At 33.6% G+C, this 7,167-nt stretch overlaps 1 pseudogene; it reads left to right on the forward strand.

Annotated features, from left to right (window-relative positions):
• The first annotated feature begins 5,237 nt into the window (after positions 1–5,237).
• On the forward strand, positions 5,238–5,625 carry LOC101954646 (transcription initiation factor IIA subunit 2 pseudogene; annotated as a pseudogene).
• The last annotated feature ends 1,542 nt before the right edge of the window (positions 5,626–7,167 follow it).

Below are 7,167 nucleotides of genomic sequence, written 5' to 3' on the forward strand. Positions count from 1 at the left end.
GGGTTGTTCTTTACCCAGATGTGATAATGTTAGGATTTAAGCTGCCTGTGGGTGAGGCACCAAGGCCTTCTGCCAACAGCCTTATGAGGGAGCAGCTCTGGAGGCAGATATCCAGTCCCAGGCAGGCCTCCAGAACACGGCAGTTCACACTGTGGCTGCCATCTCAGGAGACCTCTAGGATCAGTTAACTGCGGTCCCTCCAAATTCCTGATCCATACAAACTGTGGGACAGTGACTGAAGTATATTGTTGCTTCAAGTTGCTAACTTTTCAGATAATTTGGTAGATAGTTAGGTAAATAGCAAGAGATAACTTATACAGATGTTCTTAATCATTTCAGACAAATTGTATAATTGTAGTGATAATTTTCCAACAGATGGTACTAATGTATCTCATCCCACAAAATAAGTATAATTTTCTAGCAGACTAAAGTGAAGGGTTGTTTTCTAACTTGACTGATATTTTTCATTCCATTTTATGAATGAGGTGCAAATTTGATAATGGGAAAATCTCAATGATTTAATATCTAAGATAATCTGTGTTTATAAACAGAGAGCTGTGTCTTCTGGCTGATGTAATGATTATCAAATGTTTAGAAAATTAAAAAAACAGAAATAAATTTCCTGTTGTTACTGGTACTCTTGGCTAAATTTGATATTTCATATTGGAGTTCAGATCTTCCATTTGTTTGCTGTACCAAAATGTTATTGCTGAGTCAATGAAAATTAAGCCTTAAACCCATAAGTATTTCCATTATAAAATAGGTCATCAGTAATTAATTTTAAAGTACTGTTATAATATATTTATTCATAATATAAATTTAATAACATAGTGATATATTATCATTTATCATGTGGAGATAATACATGCATGTATAAACATGTGTATAGAATATATTTATTCATAAATATAGACATAAATATAAAATATATTATGAAATATCTTAACATGTTATATGTATTATATGTATGGTTTATAATAGATGTATGTCATATAAGTATATATTTATTTATAAACAATCTAAAATATGTTACTTTTTTAAAAATATAACATTGTAAACAAATGTTAATATTTCTAAATATACAGTATAAATATATATTTACATTATATAAATATTTTAAACTTAAATACTGACTTATAATAAGATATTGTTATAAATTTATTTTACAGATATGTTATACATAAACCCTTACTATAAAGTTATAAGTGAGTGATTACTATGTAATTGCAGGAATTTTTTATGTATATTTAACAGCAGAATGCATTACAATTCTTATTACATATATAGAGCTCAATTATTTCATATCTCTGGTTGTATACATAGTATACTCACACCAATTTGTGTCTTCATACATGTACTTTGGATAATAATGATCATCATATTCAACTCATTAATTACCCCATGCCCCCTACCTCCCCTTCCACCCTTCTGTCCTATCTAGAGTCCGTCTATTCCTCCTATGCTCCCCCTCCCTATCCCACTATGAATCAGACTCCTTATATCAAAGAAAACGTTCAGCATTTGGTTTTTTGGGATTGGATAACTTCGCTTAGCATTATCTTCTCTAACTCCATCCATTTACCTGCAAGTGCCATAATTTTATTCTCTATTATTGCTGAGTAATATTCCATTATGTATATATGCCACATTTTTTATCCATTCATCTATTGAAGGGCATCAAGTTGTTTCCACAATTTAGCTATTGTGAATTGTGCTGCAATAAACATTGATGTGGCTGTGTCCCTGTAGTATACTGTTTTTAAATCCTTTGGGTATAGACCAAGGAGAGGGATAGCTGGGTCAAATGGTGGTTCCATTCCCAATTTTCCAAGAAATTTCCATACTGCTTTCCATATTGGCCGCACCAATTTGCAGTCCCACCAGCAATGTATGAGTGTACCTTTTCCCCGACATCCTCGCCAACAATTATTGTTGTTTGTATGCATAATAGTTGCCATTTTGACTGGAGTAAGATGAAATCTTAAAGTGGTTTTGATTCGCATTTCTCTAATTGCTAGTGATAATGAACTTTTTTCATGTGTTTGTTGATTGATTGTACATCATCTTCTGAGAAGTGTCTCTTCATGTCCTTGGCCCATTTATTGATTGGGTTATTTGTTTTTTTTGGTGTCTAGCTTTTTGAGTTCTTTATATATCCTAGTAATTAGTGCTCTATCTGATGTGTGAGGGGTAAAGATTTGCTCCCAAGATGTAGGCTCTATTGTTTATTTTTACTAGCATATCTTTAGAACAAAATTCAGTTGTTATTAAATTTTCACCTGTATATTGCTTAGATAATATATTAAAATATTATAAATTCTAAGTTAAAATGCTTGATTAATCACCAATGATGTCTAAGATAGATGAAATATAATATTGGCATCATTGAATAAGCTTTTGGGAAAAAATGTGAAATACTTTATAAAAAGATTAATCTCAGGCTGGGTCTGTAGCTCAGTGGTACAGCACTTGCCTAGCATGTGTGAGGCACTGGGTTCGATCCTCAGCACCACATACAAATAAATGAATAAAATAAAGGTCCATCAACGTCTAAAAATTTAAAAAAAAAATCACTGTAGACAAACAAATTAAAAAAAAAAGATTAATCCCAATGGAATATATCACTGATACCTCATCAGTAGGACAAGTTAAGCTTTTAATTTCTACCTATATGTCAACTATAACTGAAAAATAACAAGAAAAACTCCAAATGGGGAAAAATTCAGACTAATCTTTCTAGGTAATGTCCAGCTAATTCGAGTGATAGATAATTGTTCCCTCTTGTTGAAAATTATCTACCTTGTGTACAGAATTTAAGACTTTCAAAATATAGTCAGACTGGGATTTTTTCAGAAACTTTCAGAATTATAGATCAGTTCTCCCTAATGGTGAGGGAACCAAGCAATGAATAACTTGATCCTTATTAATTTATTTTACTTTTTATCTTTACTGCAACATTTTTTGGGAAAGGGGGAAAAAACACGTAAAGAGTAAGAATGGACATAAAGATGAGTAGATTTTATATCACATTCTTCTAATCATGAGGGGAAGTGAACATTGCAATCAAAATTGATATAAAATCCAATGTCTTTGCAGCAGTAGAGATCATCCCAGTGTGATATTGTTAAGCGCATAAAATGCAGATGCAGTTTTTTTCCAAGGCTGTTCAACATTCAAAGGATCAGGTAATAAGCATTTGAGTGAGATAATGAGAGTTTTCTTCACATCACAGAAATCACGACAAAAACCGTGCATGTTAACATATATATTACATAGATTACAAACACTGGCATCAAGTAATGTACCACAATATAAAGGGAATTCAATACATAAACAATTTAAATTATAGCAACTGTGATTACTAAATCATTTAAATAAAGTAAACCATTAAATATTATCCAATTATTTTTCAGATTCAACCCTAAGTGTAGATAACTAAAAATTGTTAGATATGTGGGTTTTTAAAAAAATGCAGATATTGTTACATTGAATAGTTTGCACCAACCCAGAGGTGTTCTACCTCTGAGCTATCTCCCCAGCTCTTTTTATTTTGTATTTTGATACATTGCTCACGCTGGCCTGGAATTTGTGGTCCTTCTATCTCAGCCTCCCAAGTAGCTAAAATTACAGGCATGCACCAGCTTATCAGGCTCTTTTATAAAAATTATTGATGATATTAATAAAGATGCAAATTCTAGAACTCAAGACAGGTATGGAGGTTGGGGGTGGAGCTCAGTGGTACGGCATGTGCTTTGCATTTCATGAGGGTTCAATTCCCAGCAACAAGAAGAAAGAAAAAAAGAAAAGCTCTAGACATAAGTTGAAAATACACACTTTAAACACTCTCTTAGGACTAATTTGACATAACATTTTTAGTCAAAAAGTCAATCAAAATGATGCAGGACTGAACTCAGCATAAATGATGTCCTTAAAAACATCAAAAGAATTAAGAAATTCTATAAAGGCAAATAAAGTAATGATATTTACAAAAGCATATACTATTGTGCTTGCTTTGGCTGTATGTGCACTAAACTTAACAATGTTATTTGATGGGTATAGTTTCAGATTTATGAAATGAAAATGTTATGGAAATCTGTTTCACAATAATGTGAAGATACTTAACACTACTGAACTGAAGACTTAGAAATGGTTAAAGATAAATTTCATGTTAATGTTTTTTACTTCAATGAAAAGCACATATTGGGCTGGGTTTGTGGCTCAGTTTGTGGCTTGCCTTGCACATGTGAGGCATTGGGTTTGATCTTCAGCACCACATTAAAATAAACAAACAAAAAAAGCACATATTATCAGTTCTAAATAAAGCATTTGATATTGATGCCAATTTTTCCAGCATAAAAAATTTAGAAGGTAGCAGTCTAAACAGTCTATTAAGTCTTTCTTTTCTTTTCTTTTTTCTTTTCTTTTTTTTTCTTCCGTATCAGAAATTGAACTTAAGGGTTCTTAACCACTGAGCCACATCCTCTTTTTGGGATAGGTTCTAACTAAGTGGCTGAGGGCCTCACCAAGTTGCTAAGGCTGGCCTCGAATTTGTGATCCACCTGTTTCAGTTTCCTGAGCCCTGGAATTGGAGGCATTTACCATCACACTTAGTTTATCAAGCCCTTTTTGATCCCATATCAAATAACAATTTGTTTTATTTCTACATTAGATATAATATTATATTTAAAAGAAAGATTGTAATGGTGATTTCCCAGATTAATACATATGTCAGACTCAGATATCTATTTATACACTTTAAATACTTGTTATTCTATGTACATGAATTAAACATCAGCAAAATTGTTTTATTTTTTCAAAATAAGAGAAGTTTACAATACTGAAATATCATAGCTTGTATAGTTCACTGCTTTTAAAACTTTGAAGTACATGTGAACTTCCAGGGATATCATATTAAAAAGCAGATTCTGAGTATATAAGTACGATAGCAATGGTTCATTAATGTGTCATTATATAAAACCTTAACTTATTTTCTAAAGTCTAGTATGAGTCCTATGAATTATTATAAGAAGTCAGATGCAGTGGCATGTGCCTGTAATCATAGTGACTCTGGAGGTTGAGGCAAGAGGATCACAAGTTTGAGGCCAGCCTCAGCAACTTAGCTAGATCTTGTCTTAAGAGAAAAAATGAGGGTTTTCCTGCGGCATCTGAAGAGGTGGTTGGTGAGGTGGGCACCTCCAGCCAGGCTCCTGGCAGCTCCTCTCTGTGAGTTCCCCAGAGCGAAGAGCCTTGCCCCCAGGACATCAATGCAAACCTGAAGCAAAACCGGTTTCTTCCTCCTAAGCCATGGCATACCAGTTATACAGAAATACCCCTTTGGGAACCAGTCTTCAGGAGAGCCTAAATGAGCTCATAGCGTCTCAACAGATCTCCCCCAACTTGCCCTTCAAGTTCTACTTCAGTTTGATAAGGCTATAAATTCAACATTGGCTCAGAAGGTCAGGAATAGAGTCAATTTCAGGGATCTCTAAATATATAGAGATAATGTGTGGACTTTTGTATTGAACAGTGTTGAATTCAGAGAGGTGACAGAACTTTTTAAAGTGGATAAAGTAAAAAATTGTAGCCTGTGATGCTAAAAATACTGGCTCCAAAACTACAGAATGAATGGGGAAAAATTGACCTTTTCAGGCCATCTTCTGTTAATATTCATCACTTTTTGAAGAGAAGCAAAGAGACTTTTTAAATTTTATTCTAGCATTACATAAATGACTAAACTGTACTGTACTATCGGAATTCCAGCAAAAAGAAGCTGATAACTACATTCTCTTATATTACCTTTATTATACAGCATGAAGAAATGTAATTTTTTAAATGACTAATCAAAAGTTGTTGCCTTCTTAAGAACATTCTTTAACATACTCATTTTAAAACTAAATAAATAATGGCTGTTTTTTTAAAATTTTTTATTCTAATTTGTTATATATGACAGCAGAATGCATTACAATTCATATTACACGGGTAGAGCACAATTTTTCATCTCTCTGCTCCTAGACAAAGTATATTCACACCATTTGTGTCTTTTCCATAATGGACTTAGGGTAGTAATGTTCATCTCATTTCACCATGTGTTTTTTTTACCCTCTTGACCCCTCCCTCTTTCTCCTTCCCCTGTCTACAATTTGTCTAATCTTCCCATGCTCCCCCTGGAAACCCCACTGTGAATCAGCTTCCTTATATCAGAGAAAATATTTGGGATTTTTTTGGGATCGGCTAACTTCATTATATTATATTAGCATTATATAGCATTATATTCTCCAACTTCATCCATTTACCTGCAAATGCCATGATTTTATTCTCTTTCGTTGCTGAGTAATATTCCATTGTAGATATATACGACATTTTCTTTATCCCTTCATCTACTGAAGGGCATCTAGGTTGGTTCCACAGTATAGCTATTGTGAATTGTGCTGCAATAAACACTGATGTGGCTGTGTTCCTGTAGCATGCTGTTTTTAAATCCTTTGGGTATAGACCAGGGAGTGAAAAAGCTGGGTCAAAATGTGGTTCCATTCCCAGTTTTCCAGGGAATCTCCAAATTGCTTTTCATATTGGCTGTACCAATTTGCAGTCCCACCAGCAAAGTATGAGTGTGCCTTTTCCCCCACATCCTCAACAACACTTATTGGTTTTTGATTTCTTAATAGCTGCCATTCTGACTGGAGTGAGATGAAATCTTATAGTAGTTTTGATGTGCATTTCTCTAATTGCTAGAAATGTTGAACTATTTTCCATATATTTGTTGATTGATTGTATATCACCTTCTGAAAAGTATCTTTTCAGTTCCTTGGCACATTTATTGATTGGGTTATTTGTTATTTTGGAGTTTTGCTTTTTGAGTTCTTTATATACCTTAGAGATTAGAGCTGTATCTGATGTGCAAGTGGTAAAAATTTGCTTCCAAGTTGTAGGCTCTCTATTCACCTCACAGATTGTTTCTTTTGCTGAGAAGAAGCTTTGTAGTTTGAATCCATCCCATTTATTAATTCTTGATATTAATTCTTATGCTATAGGAGTCGTGTTAAGGAAGTAGGGGCCTAATCTGATATGATGGAGATTTGGCCCTACTTTGCCTTCTATTGGAGGCAGTCTCTCGTTTAATTCCTAGATCCACTTTGAGTTGAGTTTTGTGCATGGCGAGAGATAGGG

This window comes from Ictidomys tridecemlineatus, chromosome 9 (assembly GCF_052094955.1).
Source record: "Ictidomys tridecemlineatus isolate mIctTri1 chromosome 9, mIctTri1.hap1, whole genome shotgun sequence".
In the NCBI taxonomy this organism is placed as follows: Eukaryota; Metazoa; Chordata; class Mammalia; order Rodentia; family Sciuridae; genus Ictidomys; species Ictidomys tridecemlineatus.